The sequence below is a fragment of the Triticum aestivum genome, chromosome 7D (genome assembly GCF_018294505.1).
Source record: "Triticum aestivum cultivar Chinese Spring chromosome 7D, IWGSC CS RefSeq v2.1, whole genome shotgun sequence".
Classification (NCBI taxonomy): domain Eukaryota; kingdom Viridiplantae; phylum Streptophyta; class Magnoliopsida; order Poales; family Poaceae; genus Triticum; species Triticum aestivum.
In genome coordinates, this window is record NC_057814.1 from 579,927,444 (window position 1) to 579,949,074 (window position 21,631).

The 21,631-nt window shown below is 42.9% G+C and overlaps 1 pseudogene; it reads left to right on the forward strand.

Annotated features, from left to right (window-relative positions):
* Positions 1–447: 447 nt before the first annotated feature.
* Positions 448–21,631, forward strand: part of LOC123171337 (sinapine esterase-like) — a 29,946-nt pseudogene continuing 8,762 nt past the window's right edge.

Sequence of the window (21,631 nt, forward strand, 5' to 3'; positions counted from 1 at the left end):
CGAAGGTGAGGTGGGCGTCGTCCGATTTAAAGGAGAGGGATCCAACGAGAAATGTCCCGCGACGGAGGGAAACCTAGCGGGATTGGAGGGTCCGGTAGGAAAAAGGAAGGGTGCGTCGTGGGGTGGGATTTTTATGTTGGGACCGCGTGTCGGAGATAACATGGTAGATAGTCTGGATAACCACATTTCTCCCCCACATATGGTTTGGATTTGGAGGAGTACGGATTATCCATACGGTTGAATTTTAGGGAGCTTACATACGAAGAAGAAACGAGATTCGACCTTGGAGACAACCTTGGATACGAGGAAGAAATTTTTACATGCATTATAGCCCGTAGCAACGCACGGACATTCTACTAGTATACAAAGAGATCAGACTTACTACAGACCACACAGCTATCACAGTTTATATTCACTGCAAGTCACAACACTGCTTCGATCGAGATGATGGCGCCACCGGTTTCACGTCTCTTCCTCGTGGCGCTGGCGCTTCTCCCCGCCTTCTCCGTCGCCGCCGAGCCGCGTTACACTGCCGTTTTCAGCTTTGGCGACTCGCTTGCCGACACCGGGAACGAGTTTGCGCTTACAGGCGGCGCCACCGGCAGCACGCCGCCGTAAGGCGAGACCTTCTTCGGCGCCCCCACCGGCCGTGCTTCCGACGGTCGGCTCGTCCTCGACTTCGTAGGTAAGTAAGGGGATGACCTCGGCTATAGCCTATTGCACGTCTCCTTAGGTAACCAATTCTAGTTCTCATTGTCTGGTTCAGTTGAGGCGCTGGGGTTGCCGCACCCGAGGCCGTATTTCGCCAGCGAGACCATGGCGGATTTCCAGCAGGGCGTGAACTTTGCGTACGGTAGGTCGACGGCGCTTGGCCCGGAGTTCTTCGAGAGCAAAGGGTTTACGCTGTTAATGCCCGTCTCGCTCGCAAACCAGACCGAGTGGTTCAAGAATGTTCTACAACTAGCGGGCTCGGTAGAAGGTAAATCCACATGCACTGTGGTACTGGTACTAGATTTAGCAACGTAGCAACTCAATTAACTGGCCGGTCTGACCTACTTTCACCATATGTGTATATGCACTAATGCACATCTCCAACCAATTCACAGAGCAGAGGAAGCTGATGGCCACGTCGCTGGTCATGATGGGAGAGATGGGAATCCACGACTACCTCATCTTCGTCACCGGAAAGCTCACCGAGGTGGAGATCCGGACATTCGTGCCGCACATCGTCGGCGCCATCCGTTCAGTCATCACCGTAAGTAAAGCAGTACACGCTCTTTGTAAAGTAGACTCGTAGTACATGAGTACACTGACAAGACATGGCGTGGCGTGGCATGCGCAGGAGGTGATCGATGCGGGAGCGAAAACGGTGGTGGTCCGGGGGATGATACCGCTGGGCTGCCAGCCGCTGCTGATGCTGTCCCTCTTCGAGGGCACCGGCGCCGACTACAGCCGGCCGACCGGCTGCCTGGCACGGCTCAACGACCTCGCCAGGAAGCACAATCACGCGCTCATAGGCATGATCCTAGAACTCCGGCGCGCGTACCGCGGCACCGGCGTATCCATCCTCTACGCGGACCAGATGGACCCCGTCATCAAACTTGTCTTCGAGCCCAGCAAGTACGGGTTCGGGGACAAGCCCCTGGCGGCGTGCTGCGGAGGGAGCGGCACCTACAACTTCGACCCCACCTTCGCCACCCTCTGCGGCATGCCCGGGGCTAACAAGTGCGCCGACCCGTCCAAGTACGTCTCGTGGGACGGGGTACACTTGACCGACGCCGCCAACCGGCATGTCGCCGGAAATGTGCTGAGGTCCACCATGTTGCGCCAAACGTCATATACTGCGGACCAAGCCTCCAGCTAGCTAGCTAGTTTGGCACTGCCCCTACTCTAGTAGTGCTCATGCGCGGCCTAGTACTGTGTATGCTGTACGCATTTCCCTTCGAAATAAACGTAGGGCGCTTCGATGCTTCCGGTGCTACTCAGTTTGAGAATATCTCTGAGGAAGTCTACATTATTGGGTCATTCAGTTTTGCTGGCGTCAAATTTTTTCTTTTTAGCAACCGGCAGGAGCGCTGTCTTTTCATTATAAAGAGGAAAATATATATGTACGGAGTGGCATGTTTTACGGGACATGCCTGGAACCCCAACTCAAACCGCATGCGGATTACTCATAACTAGAAGGGTTGAACGCACTTTGCTGTGCTGTTGGTGTTGTTGGGTTTCTTAAAAACATTACTCAGATTGTTTCAAATATAAGTTTGATCAAATTTGTAGAGAAATATATCAAAATCCATACTACCTAATCGATATAATTAGATTCATCATGAAATGAATTTTTATATCTTTTGTTTAATATGCTAGATGTTGACATTTTTGGCTCTGAACTTGGTCAAAGTTAAAGGAATTTGACTTTTCAAAAAAGTAATGCCCTTATATTTTGGAATTGATGGAATATTTAGTTTGGCAAGGCAGGGAGATGATGGAGTGTGTTTTTTTTTTTTACAATTTGATGGTTTGGTGGGCCTTTCTCAATATGATTCTGTGTTATCCGCTAAGAAACCCATATTTATGTGGGGAAATTTCCGTGTCGATAGCTGCATGTACTATATTGATGCTACCGTATCACATGGATGCATTTCTTTTTTTAGGTGGTAGGAGGGGACGCGAGATTGATATGTTTTTATAGGCGGTTGCGGCTGATTGATTTGAAAATGATTGGCCCAATCAAACTCTTAAACCAAATTCATAATTGAACATGCTTCAAAATTAGGAAACAATAGTGAATTAAAATAATTGAATGTGAGAGCTCCTTGAGAAAGTGTTGACCCAGTCAAAATTGAGTGATTCAATTTTAAATTGAAGACATCAATTAGCTGTGACACTTTAAAAATTAGGAAGCATATTGTATAGTATAAAAGAATTGAATGAGAGAGCTTTGAGAAATTATTCACCCGTTCAAAATCGGGTGACCTATAATTTTAATTGGAGACTTTAATTTGACTGTGAGCGCTTTAAAAGTAGGGAGCTTAGTATTATAGAGGATAACTCTTGGTCTAAATGCTAAATCTCGCTGCGCAATGCCCTCCATGGTTAGGTGGGCCACCTCAATATACGTCATGCGTATGCCTTTGAAGATGTGCTCCGGTGTCAATCTGAAGCGTTAGATAAAATTCGAATGACTATATTATGTATTTTTCCTCTAACCATTTTATTCCTGAAAAACAAATCACTTTCTTCTTCCTCCCGTTGTATGCTGCCATCGACCGAGCCGCCTGCTGCCACAACTCGTGGCCGTTGGCGCTCCCGAGTTAGCCTCGTAACCCCTCCCTTCCCTCAACCCCCCCATCGCCATGTTTGTCACCACCATCGACCATCCCTCTAAGCCCCGTCGACCTCTAAATCCGGCGTCGGCAGCCTTTGCATCCCCGACACTCCTAAAAGAGACATCAAGGCCTAGCATCCTGGCGAACCTGCACCCCTAAGATAGACACAAAGGCCTAGCTACTCCGGTGACCTGGCGGCCTCGGTGCTCCACGCGCCTCCTGTTTCCTTCCCGCCAGAAAGTGACTGATCCAAATTCCGTTTTCTGGTGACTGATGTGTAGCTAAACGGTATCTTTTTTAATATGCATATAATAGAACGAGGTACAATCACACCTCTCCTACATCGATGATATTTGTGCCAGTCCACAAACAATGCTTAGCAACACTTTTGCCTCTGGTTTGTTAAACCAGTAAGCTTTCGCCGAACCCTAAAAACTGGTTGTGAAACTTGTCACTAGTAATGTTTTTGCTATTTTTATTTAATTTTTAATTTTCTCCACTTTTTTAAATGGTCCAACTTTGAGGAATATTTTTGTTTTACTCATTTTAAAAATGTTAATCATGTATTTGAAAATTATTTGTCAATGTTTTAAAAATGTTCATTGTATTTCAAAAGAATACCCATCAAGGACTAGAAACAGTGTATTCAAAAAAAATACCGGGTGTCAAATAGTGTTCATGTATTTTTTTTATTTTTTGTCATGGATAAAAAATTATATCTTGTATTAATTTTTTTTACCATTTGTTTTCATAGTGTATTGAAAATGTTCATCGTGCATTTTACAAAAATATTCGTCATGTAGTAAAACATATCCACCATGTATTAAAAAGTTGCTCATCGTGTAGTTAAAGTAGGGTTCATGTATTTTCTTAATGATCAAATAATTTTCAAGAAGGTTGCATGATTTTTACTTTTCATTTAATTCAAAAGGTGTTCGGAATTTAAGAAAGTCCATATAAACAAAGAGAGTTTACTATTTAAGAAATTGAAGAAATTGAAAAATCATGATGAATGTTTTTTGAAAACATGATGAGCATTTTCTAAAAACATGATGAACATATTTTAAAATACTGAGCGAACCTTTTCCAAAATACATGATGAACATGTCTTGAGAAATACGTGAAGAGCATTTTTAAAACATACAGTGAACATTTTTTTATAAATCAGGACAACCATTTTTTAAACTCACGAAGGTCATGTTTGTGGCCTTTTCTATCGCCTTTACTTTGTCTGGTCTTCTGGGGTGTCTCGATGATGTGTCTTTAGATTGTCAGGGTTGTAAGCTTAATAAATAAATTCATGTACCTTATCCTCATAGTGAGCCATTGTCTCAACATATTTTTGATCTTGTTCATGTACATGTTTGCGGGGTCTAGCTCCCTTCGCTTCGAAAGGTCTTCACGGGTAGTAGATTATTTTGAGAGTGAGACAAAAATGCTTTTATTCCTCGTAATAAAATTGCTTTTGGGTTGACTATATTATAAAGTCAGGTCGGGTGTAATATGTAACTTGTTGGACTTTTAGATTTCTGTAGATGCCTTTCCCTTTCTTACTTGTACACTTGAAATAGAAATGTCAGATCAAACAGACATAGATCTATGAAGCACTGATTTACCCCCTTTTTGGAATGAGCTTCCATGGGCTAGCCTCTTATACACATAAGTTCATCCTTTTAGAGATGATTTTTCACAGAAGTTGTTCAACAATCATGTGAAAAGTTAGTGGCCACTTCCATCATAATAATAACTATTTGCTTTGCATGAAGTGGTTCAAAGGTACTTCATTCACTGCCATGGTTCAGTTTCTCAAAATCCTCCATGTACTGTCTTGGTTACAATGCCCAAAAAGATGCACCTAATATCTAGGAAAGACGGGAGTATATATAATTAATGGTGGTGGCATGTGTTGCTCATCACTCTACATACCCTGATCACCACTTGCCTTTTGTTCCAATCGTTGGCATGAACGAGAGTAGACGGAGGTCTCCGTTCAGTGCCTTGCCTAGTGAGAGTCATCTTGCTTAACCAAAGAGTCATTCATCACCACAAGCAATGTAAGGGGAAAAACTAGGGCAACTAAGTAGGAGACTAGCGCCCTGTTCGGTATCCCTCTGCTCCACAACTCCAGGAGCGGAGTTGGTGGAGCTGCTGTTCAAATCGAAGGAGTTGTGGTTTCCCCGCTCCATAGATTCTGGGAGCGGGTGATTACCGAACAGGCCCTAGGAAAACACAAGCCACTCAAACGCCTTATATTATAGCCAAACGAAATCCATTAATTAAGATCTAAATGCCATGTAAGCACTACTGTCGATGCTACATCTTGTAGTTTATAGGCTCGAAATCTGCATAAGGTTTCACATGAGCCTTTCCGTGTACACATTTTGCGGGACCGGGGGGGGGGGGGGGGGGTACACACTCACACATGTTGACACCAGATTTTGGCACGACCAAAAACTTCAAAAGAAGAAACTTTGATGTTTGGGTCATCACCATCCGATCTCATCTCGAAGGCCGAAGTTGTGTTCGAAATACCGAGATTTTGTATTCAGAACACTATTCGGCTGATTACGCCCCCAAGACTGCCTCGTATGGAAAAATGATCTACACGGATTGTCTTCGTATCGTTGAAACGATCGATTTCATTACAAAAATCGTTCCAGTCCGAGTTCGTATGCAAAAGGTAGAGCCATCAGAATGCAGCTCTCTCACGAGGCAGAAAATGGCGCGCCCCACCAGACACCATGTCTTATGGGTCACGCAAATAATAGCCTGTTTTGCACGAGCGATTTGACTGTCAAGATGACCTTTGATAAAAAAACGTTCCACATGAAAGTTGTTCGCCTCATCGAAATGGTCAAGATTGCTTGTGGACTCGTTTTCATCCGGGGTCGTTTACTACCACAAAAAGGACCCGCAAGGTGCAGCCAGTTTAAACCGAACAGTTTTGGAAAGTTCGGATAAAACCAATCCGAATTTGACTAGGGTTTTGGACGTGAATCCAAGCCTTTTTCTTGCATGGGAAGTCCAGCCGCCTCTTATATACCTAAGGGGTGACGGCCGATTGAACAACAACACACAATCACAAAACCTATCTACTTTTACCCTAGTTTTACATCTCCCCCTTATTCTTTCTCTCTCGTTCTTCGTTCGTTCTTCGTATTGAAGGGCAGCGATCCTCGAGGCTCTAGGGGCGGGCGAACCGACCTAGGGCAGCCCATAGCCGCCGTGCGTCCAGACGGGGTCCCCCCCGGGCGCGTGGGGTTTCGGGTCCTGAAAAGCGCCCGCCGGATTGCTTGCGTACCGCTCTTCCGGACGGGTCTCCTTCGACGTGAGCTGCGGTGCATCAGCCTCGGCGTTGGAGGTACACGGTGACGTGTTCGTGTGCGAACACACTTTTTGGCGACCACGCTGGGACGAAAGATCAAGAATCATCATCAACCATGTCTAATCTCCCCAAGCCCTCAGAAGTTGACGCCGATAACATCATTAAGCCCGGTCTTGATGAACTATCGGATGAACATCGCCAAGCCTACGAAGCACGCAAGAAGCAGCGTGAAGAGGCTTTTGAGGCGCTCAAGAAGAGTGCGAGGAGGAGGATTTGGAAGCGTTTCTTTCAAGTTTCAAGAAGGACCGTCAAGGCAACATCACTCCTGTTGGAAACGTCAATCTTCTGAAGGAAATATGCCCTAGAGGCAATAATAAAGTTATTATTTATTTCCTTATATCATGATAAATGTTTATTATTCATGCTAGAATTGTATTAACCGGAAACATGATACATGTGTGAATACATAAACAAACAGAGTGTCACTAGTATGCCTCTACTTGACTAGCTCGTTAATCAAAGATGGTTATGTTTCCTAGCCATAGACATGAGTTGTCATTTGATTAACGGGATCACCTCATTAGGAGAATGACGTGATTGACTTGACCCATTCCGTTAGCTTAGCACTCGATCGTTTAGTATGTTGCTATTGCTTTCTTCATGACTTATACATGTTCCTATGACTATGAGATTATGCAACTCCCGTTTACCGGAGGAACACTTTGTGTGCTACCAAACGTCACAACGTACATGGGTGATTATAAAGGTGCTCTACAGGTGTCTCCAAAGGTACTTGTTGGGTTGGCGTATTTCGAGATTAGGATTTGTCACTCCAATTGTCGGAGAGGTATCTCTGGGCCCACTCGGTAATGCACATCACTATAAGCCTTGCAACCATTGTGACTAATGAGTTAGTTGCGGGATGATGTGTTACGGAACGAGTAAAGAGACTTGCCGGTAACGAGATTGAACTAGGTATCGAGATACCGACGATCAAATCTCGGGCAAGTAACATACCGGTGACAAAGGGAACAACGTATGTTGTTATGCGGTCTGACCGATAAAGATCTTCGTAGAATATGTGGGAGCCAATATGGGCATCCAGGTCCCGCTATTGGTTATTGACCGGAGACGTGTCTCGGTCATGTCTACATAGTTCTCGAACCCGTAGGGTCCGCACGCTTAACGTTACGATGACAGTTTTATTGAGTTTTGATGTACCGAAGGAGTTCGGAGTCCCGGATGAGATCGGAGATATGACGAGGAGTCTCGAAATGGTCGAGACGTAAAGATCGATATATTGGACGACTATATTCGGACTTTGGAAAGGTTCCGAGTGATTCGGGTATTTTTCGGAGTACCGGAGAGTTACGGGAATTCGTATTGGGCCTTAATGGGCCATACGGGAAAGAAGAGAAAGGCCTCAAAAGGTGGCCGCACCCCTCCCCATGGTCTGGTCCGAATTGGACTAGGGAAGGGGGGCGCACCCTTCCTTCTTTCTCCTTCCCCCTTCCCTTCTCCTACTCCCACAAGGAAAGGAGGAGTCCTACTCCCACCAGGAGTAGGACTCCCCCCTTTGGCGCGCCTCTCCCCTTGGCCGGCTGCCTCCCCCTTGCTCCTTTATATACGGGGGCAGGGGGGCACCCCATAGACACAACAATTGATCCTTGAGATCTTTTAGCCGTGTGCGGTGCCCCCCTCCACCAAATTACACCTCGATAATATCGTTGCGGAGCTTAGGCGAAGCCCTGCGTCGGTAGAACATCATCATCGTCACCACGCCGTCATGCTGACGAAACTCTCCCTCAACACTCGGCTGGATCGGAGTTCGAGGGACGTCATCGAGCTGAACGTGTGTAGAACTCGGAGGTGCCGTGCGTTCGGTACTTGATCGGTCGGATCGTGAAGACGTACGACTACATCAACCGCGTTGTGATAACGCTTCCGCTGTCGGTCTACGAGGGTACGTGGACAACACTCTCCCCTCTCGTTGCTATGCATCACCATGATCTTGCGTGTGCGTAGGAAATTTTTTAAAATTACTACGTTCCCCAACAGTGGCATCCGAGCCTGGTTTTATGCGTTGTTGTTATGCACGAGTAGAACACAAGTGAGTTGTGGGCGATATAAGTCATACTGCTTACCAGCATGTCATACTTTGGTTCAGCGGTATTATGAGATGAAGCGGCCCGGACCGACATTACGCGTACGCTTACGCGAGACTGGTTTCACCGTTGCGAGCACTCGTTGCTTAAAGGTGACCGGCGGGTGTCTGTCTCTCTCACTTTAGTTGAACCGAGTGTGGCTACGCCCGGTCCTTGCGAAGGTTAAAACAGCACCAACTTGACAAACTATCGTTGTGGTTTTGATGCGTAGGTAAGAACGGTTCTTGCTAAGCCCGTAGCAGCCACATAAAATATGCAACAACAAAGTAGAGGACGTCTAACTTGTTTTTGCAGGGCATGTTGTGATGTGATATGGTCAAGACATGATGTGATATAATGTGTTGTATGAGATGATCATGTTTTGTAACCGAGTTATCGGCAACTGGCAGGAGCCATATGGTTGTCGCTTTATTGTATGAGATGCAATCGCCATGTAATAGTTTTACTTTATCACTAAGCGGTAGCGATAGTCGTAAAAGCAATAAGTTGGCGAGATGACAACGATGCTACGATGGAGATCAAGGTGTCGCGCCGGTGACGATGGTGATCATGACGGTGCTTCGGAGATGGAGATCACAAGCACGGTGCTTCGGAGATGGAGATCACAAGCACAAGATGATGATGGCCATATCATATCACTTATATTGATTGCATGTGATGTTAATCCTTTATGCATCTTATCTTGCTTTGTTTGACGGTAGCATTATAAGATGATCCTTCACTAAATTATCAAAGTATAAGTGTTCTCCCTGAGTATGCACCGTTGCGAAAGTTCTTCGTGCTGAGACACCACGTGATGATCGGGTGTGATAGGCTCTACGTTCAAATACAACGGGTGCAAAACAGTTGCACACGCGGAATACTCAGGTTAAACTTGACGAGCCTAGCATATAACAGATATGGCCTCGGAACACGGAGACCGAAAGGTCGAACGTGAATCATATAGTAGATATGATCAACATAGTGATGTTCACCATTGAAACTACTCCATCTCACGTGATGATCGGACATGGTTTAGTTGATATGGATCACGTGATCACTTAGAGGATTAGAGGGATGTCTATCTAAGTGGGAGTTCTTAAGTAATATGATTAATTGAACTTAAATTTATCATGAACTTAGTCCTGATAGTATTTTGCAAATTATGTTATAGATCAATAGCTCGCGTTGTTGCTTCCCTATGTTTATTTTTGATATGTTCCTAGAGAAAAATTATGTTGAAAGATGTTAGTAGCAAAGATGCGGATTGGATCCGTGATCTGAGGATTATCCTCATTGCTGCACAGAAAAATTATGTCCTTGATGCACCGCTAGGTGACAGACCTATTGCAGGAGCAGATGCAGACGTTATGAACGTTTGGCTAGCTCAATATGATGACTACTTGATAGTTTAGTGCACCATGCTTAACGGCTTAGAATCGGGACTTCAAAGACGTTTTGAACGTCATGGACCATATGAGATGTTCCAGGAGTTGAAGTTAATATTTCAAGCAAATACCCGAGTTGAGAGATATGAAGTCTCCAACAAGTTCTATAGCTAAAAGATGGAGGAGAATCGCTCAATTAGTGAGCATGTGCTCAGATTGTCTGGGTACTACAATCGCTTGAATCAAGTGGGAGTTTATCTTCCAGATAAAATAGTGATTGACAGAATTCTCTAGTCACCATCACCAAGTTAGTAGAACTTCGTGATGAACTATAGTATGCAAGGGATGACGAAAGTAATTCCCGAGCTCTTCGTGATGCTGAAATCGACGAAGGTAGAAATCAAGAAAAACATCAAGTGTTGATGGTTGATGAGACCACTTCAAGTGTTGATGGTTGACGAGACCACTAGTTTCAAGAAAAGGGCAAAGGGAAGAAGGGGAACTTCAAAAGGAGCGGCAAGCAAGTTGCTACTCAAGTGAAGAAGCCCAAGTCTGTACCTAAGCTTGAGACTAAGTGCTTCTACTGCAAAGGGACTGGTCAACTGGAAGCGGAACTACCCCAACTATTTGGTGGATAAGAAGGATGGCAAAGTGAACAAAGGTATATTGGATATACATGTTATTGATGTGTACTTTACTAGTGTTTATAGCAACCCCTCGGTATTTGATACTGGTTCAGTTGCTAAGAGTAGTAACTCGAAACGAGAGTTGCAGAATAAACAGAGACTAGTAAAAGGCGAGGTGACGATGTGTGTTGGAAGTAGTTCCAAGATTGATATGATCATCATCGCACACTCCCTATACTTTCGGGATTAGTGTTGAAACTAAATAAGTGTTATTTGGTATTTGCGTTGAGCATGAATATGATTTGATCATGTTTATTGCAATACGGTTATTCATTTAAGTTAGAGAACAATTGTTGTTCTGTTTACATGAATAAAAACCTTCTATGGTCATACACACCAACGAAAATGGTTTGTTGGATCTCGATCGTAGTGATACACATAATCATAATAATGAAGCCAAAAGATGCAAAGTTAATAATGATAGTGCAACTTATTTGTGGCACTGCCGTTTAGGTCATATTGGTGTAAAGCGCATGAAAAAACTCCATACTGATGGGATTTTGGAATCACTTGATTATGAATCACTTGATGCTTGCGATCCGTGCCTCATGGGCAAGATGACTAAAACGCCGTTCTCCGGAACTATGGAGAGAGCAACAGATTTGTTGGAAATCATACATACAGATGTATGTGGCCCGATGAATATTGAGGCTCGTAGCAGGTATCATTATTTTCTGACCTTCACAGATGATTTGAGTAGATATGGGTACATCTACTTGATGAAACACAAGTCTAAAACAGTTGAAAAGTTCAAAGAATTTCAGAGTGAAGTGGAGAATCATCGTACAAGAAAATAAAAGTTTCTACGATATGATCGCAGAGGTAAAATATTTGAGTTACGAGTTTGGCCTTCAGTTAAAACAAAGTGAAATAGTTTCATTACTCACGCCACCTGGAACACCACAGCATAATGGTGTGTCCGAACGTCATAACCGTACTTTATTGGATATAGTGCAATCTATGATGTCTCTTACCAATTTACCACTATCGTGTTGGGGTTATGCATTAGAGACAGCTACATTCACGTTAAATAGGGCACCATCAAAATCCGTTGAGACGACGCCTTATGAACTGTGGTTTGGCAAGAAACCAAAGTTGTCGTTTCTTAAAGTTTGGGGTTGCGATGCTTATGTGAAAAAGTTTCATCCTGATAAGCTCAAACCCAAATCGGAGAAATGTGTCTTCATAGGATACCCAAAGGAGACAGTTGGGTACACCTTCTATCACAGATCCGAAGGCAAGACATTCGTTGCTAAAAATGGATCCTTTCTAGAGAAGGAGTTTCTCTCGAAAGAAGTGAGTGGGAGGAAAGTAGAACTTGATGAGGTAACTGTACCTGCTCCCTTATTGGAAAGTAGTTCATCACAGAAATCTGTTCCTGTGACTCCTACACCAATTAGTGAGGAAGTTAATGATGATGATCATGGAACTTCAGATCAAGTTATTACTGAACTTCGTAGGTCAACCAGAGTAAGATCCGCATCAGAGTGGTACGGTAATCCTGTTCTGGAGGTTATGTTACTAGACCATGACGAACCTACGAACTATGAAGAAGCAATGGTGAGCCCAGATTCCGCAAAATGGCCAGAGGCCATGAAATTTGAGATGAGATCCATGTATGAGAACAAAGTATGGACTTTGATTGACTTGCCCAATGATCGGCGAGCCATTGAGATTAAATGGATCTTCAAGAGGAAGACGGACGCTGATAGTAGTGTTACTATCTACAAAGCTAGAATTGTCGGAAAAAGGTTTTTGACAAAGTTCAAGGTGTTGACTACGATGAGAGAGTTTCTCACTCGTATCTATGCTTAAGTCTGTCTGAATCATGTTAGCAATAGCCGCATTTTATGAAATCTGGCAAATGGATAAACAAAACTACATTCCTTAATGGATTTATTAAAGAAGAGTTGTATATGATGCAACCAGGAGGTTTTGTCAATCCTAAAAGTGCTAACAAAATATGCAAGCTCCGGCGATCCATCTGTGGACTGGTGCAAGCATCTCGGAGTTGGAATATACGCTTTGATAAGTTGATCAAAGGATATAGTTTTATACAGACTTGCGATGAAGCCTGTATTTACAAGAAAGTGAGTGGGAGCACTACAACATTTCTGATAAGTATATGTGAATGACATATTGTTGATCGGAAATAATGTAGAATTATTCTGCAAAGCATAAAGGAGTGTTTGAAAGGAGTTTTTCAAAGAAAGACCTCGGTGAAGCTGCTTACATATTGAGCATCAAGATCTATAGAGATAGATGAAGACGCTTGATAAGTTTTTCAATGAGTACATACCTTAACAAGATTTTGAAGTATTTCAAAATAGAACAGTCAAAGAAAGAGTTCTTTCCTGTGTTACAAGGTGTGAAATTGAGTAAAGACTCAAAGCCCGACCACGGCAAAAGATAGAAAGAGAATGAAAGTCATTCCCTATGCCTTGGCCATAGGTTCTATAAAGTATGCCATGCTGTGTACCAGATCTATTGTATACCCTACACTGATTTTGGCAAGGGAGTACAATAGTGATCTAGGAGTAGATCACTGGACAACGGTCAAAATTATCCTTAGTGGAATAAGGATATGTTTCTCGATTATGGAAGTGACAAAAGGTTCGTCGTAAAGGGTTACGTCGATGCAAGTTTTGACACTAATCTAGATGACTCTAAGTCTAGGTCTAGATACATATTGAAAGTGGGAGCAATTAGCTAGAGTAGCTCCGTGCAGAGCATTGTAGACATAGAAATTTGCAAAATACTTACGGATCTGAATGTGACAGACCCGTTGACTAAAATTATCTCACAAGCAAAACATGATCACACCTTAGTACTCTTTGGGTGTTAATCACATAAGCGATGTGAACTAGATTACTGACTCTAGTAAACCCTTTGGGTGTTGGTCACATGACGATGTGAACTATGGGTGTTAATCACATGGTGATGTGAACTATTGCTGTTAAATCACATGGCGATGTGAACTAGATTATTGACTCTAGTGCAAGTGGGAGACTGAAGGAAATATGCCCTAGAGGCAATAATAAAGTTATTATTTATTTCCTTATATCATGATAAATGTTTATTATTCATGCTAGAATTGTATTAACCGGAAACATGATACATGTGTGAATACATAAACAAACAGAGTGTCACTAGTATGCCTCTACTTGACTAGCTCGTTAATCAAAGATGGTTATGTTTCCTAGCCATAGACATGAGTTTTCATTTGATTAACGGGATCACCTCATTAGGAGAATGACGTGATTGACTTGACCCATTCCGTTAGCTTAGCACTCGATCGTTTAGTATGTTGCTATTGCTTTCTTCATGACTTATACATGTTCCTATGACTATGAGATTATGCAACTCCCGTTTACCGGAGGAACACTTTGTGTGCTACCAAACGTCACAACGTAAATGGGTGATTATAAAGGTGCTCTACAGGTGTCTCCAAAGGTACTTGTTGGGTTGGCGTATTTCGAGATTAGGATTTGTCACTCCAATTGTCAGAGAGGTATCTCTGGGCCCACTCGGTAATGCACATCAGTATAAGCCTTGCAAGCATTGTGACTAATGAGTTAGTTGCGGGATGATGTGTTACGGAACGAGTAAAGAGACTTGCCGGTAACGAGATTGAACTAGGTATCGAGATACCGACGATCAAATCTCGGGCAAGTAACATACCGGTGACAAAGGGAACAACGTATGTTGTTATGCGGTCTGACCGATAAAGATCTTCGTAGAATATGTGGGAGCCAATATGGGCATCCAGGTCCCGCTATTGGTTATTGACCGGAGACATGTCTCGGTCATGTCTACATAGTTCTCGAACCCGTAGGGTCCGCACGCTTAACGTTACGATGACAGTTTTATTGAGTTTTGATGTACCGAAGGAGTTCGGAGTCCCGGATGAGATCGGAGATATGACGAGGAGTCTCGAAATGGTCGAGACGTAAAGATCGATATATTGGATGACTATATTCGGACTTCGGAAAGGTTCCGAGTGATTCGGGTATTTTTCGGAGTACCGGAGAGTTACGGGAATTCGTATTGGGCCTTAATGGGCCATACGGGAAAGGAGAGAAAGGCCTCAAAAGGTGACCGCACCCCTCCCCATGGTCTGGTCCGAATTGGACTAGGGAAGGGGGGCGCACCCTTCCTTCTTTCTCCTTCCCCCTTCCCTTCTCCTACTCCCACAAGGAAAGGAGGAGTCCTACTCCCACCGGGAGTAGGACTCCCTCCTTTGGCGCGCCTCTCCCCTTTGCCGGCTGCCTCCCCCTTGCTCCTTTATATACGGGGGCAGGGGGCACCCCATAGACACAACAATTGATCCTTGAGATCTTTTAGCCGTGTGCGGTGCCCCCCTCCACCAAATTACACCTCAATAATATCGTTGCGGAGCTTAGGCGAAGCCCTGCGTCGGTAGAACATCATCATCGTCACCACGCCGTCGTGCTGACGAAACTCTCCCTCAACACTCGGCTGGATCGGAGTTCGAGGGACGTCATCGAGCTGAACGTGTGTAGAACTCGGAGGTGCCGTGCGTTCGGTACTTGATCGATCGGATCGTGAAGACGTACGACTACATCAACAGCGTTGTGATAACGCTTCCGCTGTCGGTCTACGAGGGTACGTGGACAACACTCTCCCCTCTCGTTGCTATGCATCACCATGATCTTGCGTGTGCGTAGGAATTTTTTTGAAATTACTACGTTCCCCAACATCTTCCTCCCCTCATCGACGAACAAGATGTAATCATTGTGAGTAAAGTTTTTTCTTCAGAGCAAGTGGCTGTGATTGAAAGTCTTGTTAGTAAGGGTAATGTGATGACATACAATTCTTTTGTGGCTAGTGCTAATGCTCAGAAAAATATGCCTCCATCATCTAGTGGTACTGTTGGTATATCTAAAAACCCTACTCCAATTTTACCTATTTCATCGGCACCACCTATGAAACCACAATATAATATGCCGTTGAATATTTACCCTACTCAAACCAACCAGCTTGTGGCTGCACCTACATACCCTAATCCTATTATGAGTGTGCCCAATTCGGCGTCTACGCCGAATCACTTTGTCAGACCACCCATAGGCGCAAGCATGTTTGGTCTTCCGCCGAATTATGGTTCGGCGCCCATCCCACAAGTTGCACCAATAGCTAGTACTGAGGTTGCTCCTATGTCATTGCCACAAACATCTTCATCTACCTCGGATCCAATTTTAGCTAAATTAAGGGAGGATTTGCATAAGATGTTTCTAGAAACTTTCAGAAACAAGCCGAAAGTAAAGAGTCGTGTGTACCAAAAGCCTTATCCTGAACACTTCGATGCAATTTCTTACCCTCAAGGTTATAAGGTTCCTGATTTTGTTAAATTTAGTGGTGAGGGTACGAAAACAACTTGGGAGCATGTTAGTCAGTATCTAGCGCAGTTGGGTGAAGCAGGTTCCATAAAAGAATTGGAAGTGCGTTTATTTCCATTATCTTTAACTGGTACCGCATTTTCATGGTTTTCTACTTTACCACATGGCTCAATTCTCTTATGGTCGCAACTAGAGCAAAAGTTTCATGATCACTTTTATAGCGGCGATAACGAGCTAAAGTTGTCACATCTTACATCGGTTAGGCAGAAACATGATGAATTGGTCACCCATTACGTCAAGAGATTTAGAGATATAAAGAACCGATGTTATAGCTTAGTGATAACTGAGAGAGACTTGGAGGATCTTGTTCTTAATGGTTTGAAAACTCACATTAAAGAGAGGTTAGAAAGTTATGAGTTTTTGAGCATTAATCAAGTCTTACAAAAAGCTTTGGCCCAAGAGATTCGAAGTAAAGAGGTTCATAGGTCTACAACCGATCGTCCTAGAATGCATATGGTTGAACACAATGATGATAATTCGGACGATGAGGTTGATGTCTATACTACTGAATTTGTTTGGTCCTCAAAGGCCAAACCCTATATGTGCAATGCTCCTAAGCCGATTCGCAAGAATCGGGATGGCGAGATGAGGTTTACTTTTGATATATCAAAGTGTGATAAAATATTTGATGCTCTCTTGCAAGATAAGATGATTAGAATATCACACACCATACCGCCGTTTGAGGAGCTGAAACGGCGTGCTTATTGCAAGTACCATAATTCATTTTCTCATGCTACTAACGATTGCAATGTTTTCTGACGGCAGATACAATTGGCCATTAATGACGGACGATTGAATTTTGCTGAGATGCAAGTTGATAAACAGCCCTTCCCGATAAACACCATGGACTTGGAGGGAAAGAAAATGTTGATTCGGCCTAGCATAGCCGAATCTGCTAATAAAGATAATGTTGTTATTGGTGAACCCAGGAATGGCAAGGAGGGCGAAAAAGTCTTGGGAGGAGAGGTTGTGCTTGATAAGCAACCCAATGGCAAAGAAGTATTGAAGATCACCATAAAAAATCCTTCACTCGGGGGGCAACCACAAATACAAGAAGATACTCATGTTAGATTTATCAAGCCCAAGAATTCAGAAGTTGGCAAGTGGGAAAAGAGTGAAGCTAAGCGCAAGCGAATCAGGCCAACTTTTGATATTTTGCTATCCAAATATGCAAGTCAAGCGGCCGGTTCTAGCTCTAATCGGCCATCACATTCAAAACGTTCAAGATTGCCTCCGGAGCAAGAGTTTCGATGCTATGCAAGGACATATGGGTCATGGGCACCGACACCATGGATGTCACAACCCTCCTATGCGCCATATTACATGAGAGGCTTCAGTGGAGGATGGGGGCAGCCCCCAATGGCTCCTTATGCTTTTCATATGGGGCGGGTAGCACCTAGAAGGCCTGCTTGCGCGAGGTTTTATTATCCCACACAAGGCCGTTTGAGCTATGTTGCTAATCAGCCAACAAAAATTTCTCCAAGCAAGGCCAACAAAAAAGTGTGGCGTGTTAAGTCACCTAATGCGGAAATTGCAGAACGCGACAAGCAAAAGGAGATCGAAAAGCCGGTTGTTGGTAATCTGGCTACTTCTAATGGTGAAATTGTTATTGTTCAGCAGGGTTCCATGGTGAATGATCATGAGGCGAGCACAAGCAAGGCTAAACCAAGGGATCCCAAATATACTCAACCTAAGTGGTGTCCTCCCGGTTTAACCAAGACCATGAAAAAGAGATTACAACGCATGAGGAACCACGAGAAGGTAGAGCACAAAGAGGAGAGTCAAAGGGACGAATTGTTAAGTGAAATTCGGCCCATGGCACTCACAAAACAAGTGTGGAGGCCTAAACAAAAACGAAACACAGATGCTTCTGCATTAGCTCCAGCAACACCTTCACCATCAAAAGAGGATGATGCGACCCCTATTACATCGTCCACATCACCTGAAACATCCCCTTCAATTGAGGAATATTTAAGCCCAATATACACGTTGGGAGATGAAGATGAGATGGTGGATTATGAATCTACGCCGGTTCGGGAAGGTATGGATATTTGTTGACATGGATTTTGACCAAGATAAAATAAAATGCATAAACCACATAAAAATGCAAAACAGCAAATATCCGTTTAGTAATGAAAGGAGACAATTTAAAAATAATTGATTGTTCAAAGCAAGGGCTGATGAAAATAATGGTTTCGATGAAACAAATAAATGCTCATCAAGTTTTGTCCTAACGAAAATATAGAGGACACTTGGCTCGCCTCCATATACGCCGTCACCGACGGCAAAATTCTAATTTTCAAATAAATTTAAATTGTGATAGGCAATGTTGATATTGCCAAAATACTGAATCAGCGAGTAAATGCGAACATTATTCTAATAATATTAAACGCATATAAAAGGAAAATGCCCCGTGTGACGACATATTAAAAAAATGTCAGACAATTATTGAATTATTGGCAAACACCTATATTGCTAACAATGAAAAGGGACAATAAATAAATATGAGAAAACAAACAATACTCATCAAGTTTTTGTCCTAAGGAAATTTCGTCGACAATAAAACTCTAATGTTAACATAAAATCAAATTATCATGACCGGCGCCAATGTCATCAAAATATTATTCCATAGAATAAATGTGAGCATGTCATTCTACGACATCTAATGAGATATTGGTGCAATGCTTGAAACAAAATGTGTCACACACCATTGTAGAATTATCAATGAAAGAATATATTCTCATATCTCTGTCTCATGCACGTTAAGAAAATTAGCCTTAATTAGGCCTAGCCCACTTTGAAAATGTCTACATATCGTGTGCATGTGTAGCCACATCCATCGGCCAATCACGCACATAAGTAAATGGGTTAGCGCCGTTGCCGGTCAATTAGCGATTAAACAAATAGAAAAAAAGAGCCAACTCTCTCCCACCATCCCATGATCCCACGATCAGTGGACGTGGACGTGGGCGCACACACCTCCAGCCGCAGCGCTGCATGCTCCGTCCCTATAAATAGCTGGCTCCCATGCGCAGAGGAGGTGGGTCTGCTCATTTCATCTGCTGTTTTGCTGCTGCTACACATACACTGCTGCAAGAAAGAAAATCCCACACACACATACGTGAGGAGAGGGAGATTTGGAGGAGTTTAGCAAGAAGGTGAGATTGATGGTTCTCTCCTAATCCCTTTGCTTCTCTTGTTGGTGATCTACCCCATGTTTTCTCAATCTCCGCTCTTGGTTTGGTCACAATGACATGAGCCAAGTAGTGTTTTCTCATATCATGGTTCATGATCTGGTCATATGGACACAGTTCATGAATTCATCCCCATGTTACCCAATTTTTGCTCTTGGCTTGGTCATATTGACATGAGTCAAGTAGCTTTTTGCTTGATATGATGGTTCTTGATTTGGTCATATTGACACAGATCTAGAACTTTTTTTCTTCAAGTAGCATGATCCTTGCTTTTTCCTCCATATGATGGTTCTTGATTTGGTCATATTAACACAGATCTCGGATTTTTCTCCAAGTGACATGATTCTTGCTGTTGGCTTGGTCATATTGACACATCCCAAGTAGCCTTCATCCTCCACATATTTTTGATAATTTGCTCTTGGCATGGTCATGTTGACACATGTCAAGTAGCACTCTCACAAGTAATATTCTCTATAAATTTGATAGTTTGTTCCTGCCATGGTCATGATGACACATGTCAAGAGGTATTCTCACAAATTTGATAGTTTGTTCTTGCCACGGTCATGTTGACACATGTCAAGAAATACAAGTTGCATGAAAATTGCCTCTGGTTTGGTCATACTGACACAAATCAAGGTATTTATTCCCTTATGTAGAGTGAAGACTTTGTTCTCAATAGAATCACGGCAAGGTATGACTCGGGGAAAATCAACATAAAAATGATGAACAAATAAAATGCATATAAAAAATATTGCAAAACAATAGGTGCTCGTCAAAAGACACCATACTTAGTCGCATGTTCTATGATCACATGCGTGCATGATATGCGAAAATGAGTCATGTAGCACAAATTAACCTTGTTCAAACCTGGGTGTATAGAAAGTAATATTCGCACTTCATGATGCATAAACAAATGCCGCCCAAATCGTAAATGGTGTTATATTAACCAGATGTCTATAAAATAGACTAAATGAGTGCACTATATAAAAAATGCATCGGCCCCAAATAATGCTAGCCGGCATCATCGACAAAATAACTAGATATTGGCGAATCTAGTGTAGGCGCATGCAAAGTAAAATGGACACGTCCTGCTAATTCTAGGTGAATTGGTGTACATCCACCCAACCAAAATAAATTGTATGGTCCCTTCATATGGACATACATTAAAAAAACTAAAAGATGACCAGAGTCATAATCTGAGTTTGATCGCACTCGAATATTGTAGTGCACTTGCATATGCCACCAAAACAAATTAAATATCTTTTATCTGCTCCATATATGTGTATGCTCAAAAAGGTCGCATCTAGCTTATCTTCGCATAAGATGAAAGTTAGATCATGCATCCCCCATACGGCTTGCAAATAGTAAGAAAACGTAGATGTCATCTACTCATAAAACAAAGAGTACAATTGTTAGTACTAAAGTAGTTGCATTGCACAGAACACGTGCATGACTATATGTCCCATACGCATGCATCATGATGTTTGAAGACTCATTTAACAGATTGGTTAACCATTAAGATGACTTTCTCATACAAAGTAAAGAAAATAAATCAAAGTCTATATATTGGTTAGTCAACAAGGAAAAGTAAGTGAAGTCATTCAAGCATGCACACACGTACTTCCAATACCAGTACGAGTCAAATGAAAGCAAATATAAATGAAAGTCATCGCATATGATAATATCAACAAAGTCCAAGGCTCCCCCGAGCATGCCGGCGTCGACGATCGCGATGAGGAATTTTTTTTGTAGCATGTTGTAATAGGAATGTGTTGCAATCTTATGTAATAGCTATGTTGGAATTCTTAATCAGGGGTTTTCTCTTCGGAGATGTAATTAACAGAATTTTTATGTAAATGTAAGAGTTCTGGAAATATGTACCTCCAATGTTTGATCTCTATTTTATTTACGCATTTAAATTATTCACTCTGTATGAATGACGTGGACGCGTGTTTTCACGCCCGCCATTTTCCCGTCATCAGATTCTGGCACGCCCGGTGGGACATATTTCTCCCCTCATCTTTGAATTCCAACATAGAATTGCAACATATGAATTTTCATAGTACATAAAGCATAAAACATTATGTACACATACGCAAAAAAAAAATAGATGAAGAAAACTAATATATGGTTTTCTTTATTTTGAAGGTT